At 38.4% G+C, this 11,490-nt stretch overlaps 2 long non-coding RNA genes across 2 annotated transcripts; both read right to left on the bottom strand.

The window, feature by feature from the left end:
- Positions 1-653: 653 nt before the first annotated feature.
- Positions 654-2,173, bottom strand: LOC149767796 (uncharacterized). Its single transcript, XR_016400425.1, has 3 exons — positions 1,134-2,173; positions 912-1,031; positions 654-800 (listed from the first exon to the last, which is right to left on the bottom strand). It is a non-coding gene; the product is annotated as an uncharacterized LOC149767796 (long non-coding RNA).
- Positions 2,174-7,190: 5,017 nt separating this feature from the next.
- Positions 7,191-9,321, bottom strand: LOC149767795 (uncharacterized). Its single transcript, XR_016400276.1, has 5 exons — positions 8,564-9,321; positions 8,275-8,480; positions 8,113-8,188; positions 7,915-8,016; positions 7,191-7,823 (listed from the first exon to the last, which is right to left on the bottom strand). It is a non-coding gene; the product is annotated as an uncharacterized LOC149767795 (long non-coding RNA).
- Positions 9,322-11,490: the final 2,169 nt, after the last annotated feature.

Below are 11,490 nucleotides of genomic sequence, written 5' to 3'. Positions count from 1 at the left end.
CACCTCCAGCTCTCTGCTTTCCACTGTAGGAAGTTCTGTACCACACAATTCTTTGCGAGCACTCGGCCTCAGATAAATCTTGCAAACAACCCAGTCATCCAGCTGCCATAGAGGATGAGAGGCACAGAGTTAATATAATAATGAAAGATATTTCATTAGCAATTACTAACAAGAGATATATGATATTTATGGAAGCATGACAAATACCTTGTTTCGGTCCATCGTCATAGCTGCATCACCACATCTTCTTCTAAGGTTCTGGATGGAGTACTCTTCCATCAACCAGATGCTCTTTTCCTCCTTGCCCAAGGGGGTTCGTTCCATATAGCTAAAGTTTTGCTTGGAGCCAATGACCTGGCCCTCGCTGTTGAGCACTAGCTTCACCGATTGGGTAGATTTCCATCGACCTTGGCCTGCAACTCGAGATGCCCTCGTGCTGGCTTCTGCGTCTGGATGCTTTCGAGTGGTCCAGGTGAAGAAGAACCACTCCGAGTTTCCATTTGCCATGGCCATTTGAGCTGAAGAAAGGAACCCAAGAAAAGGATGACGGATTAGGAACCTTAATCACAACAAATATAGATAGAGAATAAGAAAAAGAAGAGATCATGGTGTTGATATATATATATATATATAATATGTTTACCGGTAAGGTTGCTGGGGTGGTTTCCATAGACATCGGCTTCTTTGATTATGTCGCATGGAAGTGGTTGATGGAGGAGCTTCTCCTTGAGGAAGAAATCCAAGAGCTCCTCATCCGTTGGCTGGAAAATAAATCCAGGTGGCACCATCATGTATTCTAGCTGTGGTATCAGAATATCAGATGAGAGGGAGTCGGCAAAGGAGACAGACAAAAAGTCAAATAGGAGAAGAAGACCAATAAGAAGAAGAAAAGATGGAGAAGAGTAAGGCACCTCTATCCTTCTTCTTTTGAAAGCGGGTTCCAATGTAGCACTAGCAAATTGTTTCAAATCAGCGTGAGCCTTGCGAGCTTTTGGAGTCAAGTAAATCTTGCTGATGACCCAGTCATCCAACTGCAAGTAAAGGATTAGAGATGCAACGTTAGAACATCAATTCCTACACTCAAGAAAAACACAGCAACAAGAACATTGACAGTTATTTAGGGTGATATGCACCTCATTTGTGTCCCTCATCTCACCAGCACTACCTCTCCTTCTAAGGTTCTGCATAGAGAACTCCTCCATCAACCAGATACTTTTGTTCTCGCCACCGTCCGAGTTCTGTTCCATGTAACAGAAACTCTTCTTCGACCCAATGGTGTTATTCTTGGAATCCACCACGTTCTTGACACCTTTCGTGGCCTTCCATCGTCCCAGGCCTGCGCGCCGAGATGCACGGCTGGTTTCGCTTGCGCCTGGATGCTTCCGAGGGGTAGAAGTGAAGAAGAACCACTCGAAGTCCCTGTTTGCCATGAGATACTCCACTGAAACAACCCAAGAAAACTCAAAGAAAGGGTTAGAAACCGTGAATCAAAAAAGAAGACAATGGAGAAGCACAAGATGATTACAAGCCAAGTCCTGGGGGTGGCATCCATAGACGTCAGCCTCCACAATAACATCGCAGGGAAGAGGCCACTGAAGTAACTTGTTCTTGAGGTAGGTGACGAGGAGAACCTCGTCGCTCGGTCTGAACAAGAAGCCCGGCGGCAGCATTGTCGTCCCAGCGACCTCTCTTGGACTCCAAGCTTCTCAGACGAAGATCAGAGGATTGAGGAGCAAAAGATCGCACAAGAGAGACGGAGAGAGCGAGAGAGGAAGAAGGATCAGGTGAGGAGGAACGACTGACCGAAGTACAGATAGAATACAGAGAGGCAGTGATTGACCCTCTAGAGATTCTTTCACACAGGCGAACCCGCGCGCTAACGGTCACATTTTTGCTCGAAACGGTTGCAATCGCTGCCGGTTTTGCTCCGGTGGAAATCCTGGAGATTAGCTCATCTTTAGTAAACCGTTGTGTCCCCGGAAATCTTGGATTTGGCTGGCCGGGACCTCTCTTTCAACTAATTCCTTGTCTTCTCTGGATTCAGCTGCCACGTTCTATATTTGGATTAAATTTGGCCTCCGAAGGCCAAATTTCACTTCGATTTAGTTCTAGCTTGTTGCTATAAGGGCCTTACTGAGATTACGTTGACCCTTAGTTTGCAAATCCTGATACTTGGGAAGGTTTAGTAATTATGGTTTATGGGATTTCATGTTTGGAGGATTTTGAGTTATTTGAGGTCAAGCTTCCTCAATCTTATCAATGGCTCAAGGGATTTGAAACTATCACTTATGATTTATTTTTTGCACAGCCTTGTACACGAACAATATTCAGTTGTTATGTTCACGAGAAATTCATTGAATTCTGTAACAAACACCAGCTGCAATTACTTATGTACAGCTTGTTGTGCACCGTTACCCAGGGTGTGACCGGGGACTTCAATCTAATTCAGATGATAATGCACCGATACAAAACCAGCATGCATACTCCTCTGCAGCTTTTTGACTTTGTCTAACGAGTTGCAGTTTCTCCCGAATAGCTCCAATAGATCGAGCGTCATCGGTCCTGTTAACTCCATATTTTTGAATATAGCCATGTATCAATAGACTTTTGCTTTCCACTCCCTCACCACAATCACTCACTAAATAAACCCAGAATCCTTGATGCACTGATTTTTTATAAATATGATGGCATTTGATGACTTGTTATTTTATCTGCTCTTTCTCACGTTCAAACTTCTGCTTCCAGAATCATGAAAGGAAGGACTGGAAATGATAAAGTGCATGGGTTCGTTAATTCAGCAAACTTGATGTTCATGCAATTAAGACAAAAAAATATTATAACATTAAGCTGTAAGGGCACAGATACATCCTCGGTATATAGAAAGCTCCAGCTAGGTCAAAAATCTTCTGGTGGAATAGAAAGCTCTAGCTCTTTAATGAAATCACAAATTCCAATTTTCAGTCTGAATGCGACGCCAAGAGATGCCCTAGTCTTGATCCTACATGTGGGAAAACTGCTTTAATTCTATGGAGTAGCGTGTGCAGGTTCTAAAATGTTCTTTGCCAAAATATATGTCCGCATATTAAGGTTCTTCATGTTTTCAATGATCTATTCAAAAGGGTCAAAAAGAAACACCAAAGAAGAAAAATCATATAAAGAATTGAAAGGGTCAGTTTCTATAGAAAAAATAGATATATAATATAAGCCTATAATTGATGATTTTTTAGAACCTAGTCAAAGGTGCTGGGATTGAACTTATATTGGTCTACTTGTCATAGTTTAGGTATTTTTTAGATATCTCTAATCCACTGAGAAAGATCATCCAAAAATGACTAAAATCCACTCAGAAATAATTAGAAAAAGAAAAAAAAGTGAGACATTCGATATTTTGAGCTCTAACTTTCCCTTCCAAACTTCACCATTGATTCCCTCCGTCTCTAGCACAAGTAGCCCCTTGGAGGAGAATTGGATCTCATTCTCCCATTTCTATTAAATCTAGATCACCCAAATTCTAGGAGCAAGATCCATTTTAAATCCAAGAATGCTTAAAGAAAAGAAAAGTTCAAGATAGAGGAGATCCTTAAGGGCCTCCTCCAAAAAGTTGGATACAAGTTAAATCATGCCAGTCTATATACTACCAGAGAATTCTTCTTTCCCCTTTTTTTATTTTTCTTGCTATGAACTTGTGATCTCCATATATATCTTGTAATTGACTTGATTTTAATAACAATTCTTTGCCCTGTATGATAAGATTGGGTGTGTCTTTATTTTCTTACTTATTTCAGCTTAATTCTTGTATCTTAGTTAAGTAGATTGTGGTCTTTTACTTTCTTTTATTTTTAGAATATCTAAATGGATGGATAGAGTCCAAAATCTCTTGATCTAACTTCTTAGAAAGCTCTTGTACTATCAAAACCCTAATTGTAGCATTGTAGAGTGCGCATGGGGATTAAACTTTTGGTTTTTAAATCTCAGCCTCCGACTGCTTAATAGGTGTATGGTATATATGCCCTGGACTCCTTCTACATGAGGAAGTATGAGCCTAGGCCTTCATTAGAGGGGTTCTCCATCTTTTAGCCTTCCCTAATTGTACATGCAAGTCTTACTCAAGACTTAGGTTTTGTGATGTTGTCATTATCTACTCTTTTCTTTTGATTTTTTGGTTCTTTCTGATTTTAAAGGGCAGGTGATGACTCCAAACCTACCACAGACCATGGCCCTTTGTCTAGATGAAGGGACTATAATGCATGATGGATCATAGAGAAACATAGGCAGGCAGCAATCACATGTCATTGTCTCCCAACCAAAAATATGCAAATCAGATAAAAATAAATAGTTAATTTGTTACGAGGTAATATTGACTCATAAAAGGAAAAAAAATGATATATAAAATACGTGTCAATTAATACAAAATAAAAAAATTACACATCGATTAAAAAAATTCAAAATTCAAAATGACTATTAAAAGAATATTCCAAACATATGCAAAAAAGAATATGCACATCAATTCAATGGTTCAACAAAAATTATGTCTAAATCTAAAGTATATTTGAAGTTTAATTTTCAAAAAAGAAAATTCTCAAACGAACATGACAAGAGCTAGATGCTAATTGAAGTGGAACAAAACTTGCGTATTGGATTTAGAGATTTTGAATTCAATGGTTGAACAAAAATTATGTCTAAATCTAAAGTTAATTTGAAGTTTAATTTTCAAAAAGCAAATTTTCAAACCAACATCACAAGAACTATATGCTAATTGAAGCAGGACAAAACTTATATATTAGATTTAGAGATTTTGAATTTCATTAAAAAGGAAAATATCAAGCCAACGCACAAGAGATATGTTCTAGAATAGACTAAAGCATTACATCATGCATCATATTGATGTAAATGTAGAAATAAAAATTTCCAACCAATCCAGGCAATATGCGTCTATTATCATAGAAGAATGAAAGTCAAAAAAAAGAAAATTAAACCATGATTTGGGGTGGAAGTATTTTTCCAAAATTAATATCTAATTGCTAAAAATGGAATTGTGGTTCAAAAACAAACATCATGTCCTTAGAGACATTCTAATATCTCCATGTAACATATTGAATAGGGGTCTGTATTAATCAACTTGTATGCTATCTGATCATTTGTTTAAGTTGTGCTCAACTCATTAAATAGGTCATCTTAGATTTAAATTTGATTGGGTATAAATGGGAGATTTATTTCTAGCACTTTTCAGATTTCGAATTAGAATAAATAGAGAATACTTATGTTTGAATTTGAAAATTTTTATTATTAAACAATTGTAGCTTTCCAAATTTTATTTTTTGATTGCTTAAAAATATTAAGAAAAAATTATATGGACACTCCCTCAACTTAGGGCCTACCCTAGAGATATTCCTTCAACTTTAAAATTTCTAAATGAGTTCTTCAAGTTTCCAAATTAGTCCTTTAGATCCCCAACTAGCGGACGTTGTTAGATGGCCAACCAAAATACCTTCACCCACTCAAGAGTGCGGATAAATGAAGGGGTTTGAAGTGCTTTGAGATCTGTACGGTGGGTGATATTTAACCATGGGCCATAGGTGCTTTGAGATCTGTGTAGATGAATGGAGTTCATAATGCTTTGAGACCTGGGTGATATGTTATCTTTATCTATGGGCCATATACTAAGGGTGAATGTATGAAGGGTTTTATGTGCTTTGAGATTTGCACGGCGGGTGATCCTTTTTCTATCAGCTACTTTTTCTGAAGCAGTTGTCTCTGCTGTTCAGGCTGTCTCGTCTCGTACAGTCTCTGCTTGGCTTCCGGTGCTTGCCCCTTCCAATGTTAGGCTGTCTATGCTAGAGAATAAATGAAGAGGTTTTGAGTGCTTTGAGATTTGTGCAGTGAATGATCCTTATTTAACTTTAGGTTATATACTAAGGATGCTTTGAGATCTGCGCAGGCGGATGAATGAAGAGGTTCGGAGTGCTTTGAGTTCTATGCGGTGGGTGATCTTTCACTATAGGCTATATACTAAGGATGCTTTGAGATATATGCTGTAGATGAATGAAGGTGTTCAAAGTGCTTTGAGATCTATGCAACAAATGATCTTTAACTGTGGACCATATAATAAGGGTGCTTTCAGATCTGTGCTATAGATGAATGAAGGGGTTCGGTGTGCTTTGAGATTTGCATGATGGGTGATCCTTATTGTGGGTCACATACTATTAGTCATATTTATTTTAGGATATCTAGTCCTATTTTAGCTAAATGAGGAATCCAACCCAAATTGTGAAAAAGGAATCTCGCTGGGATTATAAATAGGAGCTATGTATCTCAGTTTAGATGGTGTAGATAATCAATAAAATAAAAAAGGACTTAAGCCCTATTTTTGTGCTTCTTCCATCTTCTTCTCGATTTCTTTTGAGAGATTTTAGTTGAGCGGGTTAACGAAAATCTTTCTTCTTCTTAATCGGATTATGTTGGTATTAGAGCCAAATTTCTCTACATCTATGGGAGTAAGTTGATATGATAGCCATGCTCTTACCTGATGGAATTCTATCTTGATCTAATTAGATCAAGTTAGTATTAGCGCTTTGATCTTCTACATCTATAGGAGTAATTAATATCAGAACTAGATTCCTTTACAATTATGGGAGTAAGTTGGTATCAAAGTCAGGAATTCTTCTTTCTCCTCGATCAAATTAAGTTGGCATCAAAGCTTTGATCCTCTACACACTACAGAAATAGTACCTTTTACCGACGTTTTTCACAGCCTTTACCGACACTAATAAGCATCGGTAAAAATTCCGCCGACGTCAGAGAAAGCATCGTAAACGCATCGGCGATAACTGAGTGGGAAAGGTTTTTGCTGATGCTAAAGAAAAGCATTGGCAAAACCCGGGATTTACCGACGCTAAAAAAAGCGTCGGTGTAGGCGCTTTTGCCGACGCAAACATGCATCGGCATAAACTACTACTCGGGCGTGCCGCCATAGTTGCTGGGATTTTTGCCGACGCTTATAAGCATCGATGAATAGTTTTACCGATGCTTTTAAAGCGTCGGCGAAAGCGTTCCAGCCACTGGTTTTTAACGACGCTTTAAAGCATCGGGAGAGGAATTTTTTAAAAAAAAATATTAGAAAAACACATGCATATCATAAATCAACATTTACATCAATATAAACCTGCATTATATTTACATCAACACAAATATTCAAATCATGCAAAACATTCATATTGTCATATATGATTAATAAGTTTAGAATTACAATGTACTTTGAAAAATATAAGAAAGATATATATAAAACTTCTTAAATAACAGTCTAAAAAGTAAGAGGGACCAAATTCAGCACCATCATCATCTCTACGAGTTATTGAAGTATCAGAAATCTACAAAAAAAAAGAGAAACTTTAGAAGTTAGGAATATGAAAATCATTAACTCATGCAAAATAAGTGATAATTATATAAAGTCATCAAATACATATAGTGATTTACCTAAGGAGGGAGAAATCGTTGTAACATAGATGAAATATGCTCGAGCTGAGACTGCAAAGTTTGTTGGTTCTGCTTCAGCTCCACCAACTCTGCCTGATGGCGATCCTTCATATCTTCAATTGATGCCCGAAGTCTACTAACTTCTGCATTGTACTGCCTTCTCCAGCTTTTTTAGTATACATGCCCATTGTAGACAACTGAGTGGGGGTAACTCCAACGCCATAACCCCTCACTCTACCATAATGCTCTGGGCCTAATAATTCAGCGAGCACCTGAGCTTTGACATGATTGGTCGCGTCGGATGATGATGACTCCCCGACGTGCTCTAAAATAAGAGTTGTTGCCCTATCCTATATCTCTCAAAAGAAAAAATCATATTAATGTATGCCAATAATAGAACTAATAAAAATATCGTTGAAAGATTCAAAAATGAATACATACAACTATATCTCTTGACTCCTTTCGAACAAAACTGCTATCTCGGTGGGTGTGAGTCATCTTATAAAACTCCACCTTATCAGGCTCCCTCCCATTATCATCCATCTATAACAAAAAGTATATTGGCAAGCTAGTTATCATGATATATACTATATGATAGAGCAGTTTAAAATAGTTTCAAAGAGTTTCAAAAAAACTTACGAATTCAGCTCTACGTCGAGCATAACTCATCGAGCCTGGAGTATGAGGAATAGTCTGTACCAATGTTGGAATATGTCTTCCCAAAAAAAGAATGAACAATATAAATTTGTAATCTAAATTATTAGTAAATACAATATAAGGTATTGAAAAAATATATACAACCTGAGCTTTCACGGAAAACTAATAGTGGACAAGCTCCCTCTACTGATGAGGGATTACATCAGGAGGAAAAACACGGGCAATCTCCTCTTCTGTCATACCATCGTGCTTCCAGTCTACCTTTAACTTGGCCCTATATTCTTTCCACTTGCGGTTGACGGACTTCAGCACCCAATCATGGCTCTCTCTTTGAGGAGCAAAAACTTTTTCTACATCAAAGTAATTAAAGAATGTTATAATAATGTTAAATCAAAAAATAAAATTATGATAGTAAACAAATTCAATTCTTTACCTCAATAACTTTAATAAGCTCAACCTTATTTGAAGAAAGCATTTTATTTCTTTTCGTATAGTTGAGCGAACACAACTGACCCTTCCACTCAACCGATCCTAGAAAAATCGATAAAATGCTTGCAGCCCTCTTGATAGGCTGCCCTAGTTCATTGCAATGTACCACGATCTTCTCATCCTCGCATAGGCTCCACACGTCCCATGCTCGAGTGGGTCCTCGTGTCCTCCTCACTCTCCCCAGTCCATCTATAAAAATAAAATAAAATATCCATCCATTAATTAAAATATTAAAGGCAAATGATTTAATATAATTAGATTGTAAGAAAAATTAATATATAAAATATAAATCAAATTATCCTGCATGTGCACGTCATCCATGTATGGACAATCAGTAGGTGGAACGTGCTCAGACTGAGACTCGTGCTGAGTATGGGACTCGTGCTGAGAATGGGACTCGTGCTGCTGGGGCTCGTCGGGCTGTTGGGACCGCAGGGACTGATAGGAAGAAGATCCCACGGACGTGTACTGAAACTCAACATCTCTGAATCATTTTTCTCGCAGCATGTTGTTACCTAATATGTACAAAAAGAAACAATATTAGTTAAATAATAAATAAAATCTATATGAATTGATAATTAATTCAATGTGACCAGCTGAGCAATTGAAATTGACCTTGTCAACAATTATCTTGCAAAGAGATCGTAGCAATCCTATAATCACAAAGAATCTTTCTATTGCCAACATGGCATACGGCAAATGGCACAAAGAGAGATTGGTTTGTAAACTATATATATATATATATATATATATATATATATATATATATATATATAATGGTCTGGCTGGGTTAGAATATTAAGACATCCAACCCCTTAACCTGGAAATGAACTAATTCAATTAGTGAGAATTGGAACCAAACTAATCTATATTATTTAGACCTTGCACTGATAATGTACTTCTTATTATCTGATGAAATATTACTCAGAAAACATTTCTATGTCAAGAACAGTTGCTGACCATGCCAGGGACCTTCTCTGTTTTTCAGTTACTATATTTTGCATAGGTTGTCATTCTTGGATTCCGTCAGCGCACGTATCTGTAGTTTGATGCGGTAGAAATTATTATAAGGGCTTAAGGTTTTCATTTCTTATTTAGGTAGAGTTAGTAGTCTATGACATTAGAGTTTATAGTGGTGGATTAGAATCTTCGCACATAATGTGAAGATTTATTTAGAATTATCTGAATGCATTGCGGGGTCCTCCTTCCTACCAATATTGGCCGGCAGTTTGGGGGTTGGAAGCATTAATTGCTTCAGAGCGTTTGGTCTGTGGTCTCCATATTTTGCATTGCATAAGCTTATGTTTAAACACTGAGCCTTCAACAGTAGACAATAAAAGCCATGTTAATTTTCTGAAAGTGAAAAATATTTGTCAAAAACTGGGCACTGTTTCAGTGAAAACAGGCGGAGGTTCCATCTTCTCTCTTTTGTTTACAGTGATGCTAATCTCCTCGACCATGTAACCAAAGAAAAAACAGTAAAAAAGACAGAAGACCTATCCTGCACCCACAGCAAGCGGGCCATCCTGCTCGTGATGCTCCCAGACACGCCTAAACAAAACTTCCATGAAATGTTCTTTCTCTATCTTGTAGCAGAGGACTAAGAAACAAGCCCCGTAAAAATAGTTGCCCATTTATATTTTTTTTCCTTTTTTGGGGGGGTTTCGAATAAGGCCAATAAAATCAAGAACAAAATGCAAAGAAGGATTACAGAAATTCTACATAGAATCAGAAAAATCAAGTGCTGCAATAACAACCGAGGAAAATCTAAGAGGCAAGATAACGTAAAAAAACCATATAAGTATCCAAAAATAAGCACCACGAATCACCGCAAATAAGATTAGAAGTAATAGACAATACATCATGCATATAAATAAGGACTTCATATAGGCATTGTTTCTATGGACCAATCCACGAGCTACTAATTTTTGGTTAATTCTAAAATTTGAAATGCCAGAGAGGGTTGGGAAAAAAACTCACCGCTATTAAATGCCAGAGAGGAGGGAGAAGGAGAGGAGCTTGCCATCGGATGTCGCTCGGCACCGGAGAGAACAAGGGTCGGCCACTTGTCGTCGGAGAGGAGGGAGGAGGAGAGGAGCTTGCCGTCGGACGTCACTCGGCCGGAGAGGACAAAGGTCGGCCGCTCATCGTCGGAGAAGAGGGAGGAGAGGAGCTTGCCATCGAATGTCGCTCGGCGCTAGAGAAGAAAAGGGTCAGCCGCTCTTCATCGGATAGGAGGGAGGAGGAGACGAGCTAGGGCTAGCCTTGATCGGGATGCAGAATTTGGAGGGGAACGGCCGCTAGGTTTTGATGTCAATTTTACTTCTAACGATGCGTATAAGCATCGTCTTAGGCCACAGTCTACGACGACGCTAATTAGCGTCGTCTATGGCCGTCGCTTTTTAAAAGCATCGGCAAGTTTTGGCGCTAGTCCGAAAAGCGCCGACGCTTGGGAAAAGCGTCGGTAAAAAAGGGTCGTTAAAGCACGATTTTCCTATAGCGACACCTGTAGGAGTAAGTATCAGAACCAGATTCCTCTACATTAATGAGAGTAAGTTGGCACCAAAGCTAGAAATTCTTCTTTCTCCCTAATCGGATTAGGTTGGTATCAAAGCTCTAATCCTCTATATCCATGGGGGCCTCTATTCATGGTCCAAACACATGAACAACAAGCAATCAAGAGAAGTTATATCCGTGTTTCAAGTACATCAAAGGAAAAAGACGAGTATGGATGCTAGTTCTTCCTCGACGGATAATGAGACAAAGGGACGTCTCATACAACTGGAGGAGAAGATTGGCTGACTCACTAAGATCATCTCCAGATTGGTGATACCTTCAGCATAAGCACAAGCACAAGCAACTCCTATTGCC

This window comes from Phoenix dactylifera, chromosome 4 (assembly GCF_051530095.1).
Source record: "Phoenix dactylifera cultivar Ajwa chromosome 4, Ajwa_hap1_PhDact_Kaust_v1.1, whole genome shotgun sequence".
In the NCBI taxonomy this organism is placed as follows: domain Eukaryota; kingdom Viridiplantae; phylum Streptophyta; class Magnoliopsida; order Arecales; family Arecaceae; genus Phoenix; species Phoenix dactylifera.
Note: the sequence above shows the minus strand (reverse complement) of the source record. Positions and strands in the feature narration are given on the sequence as shown.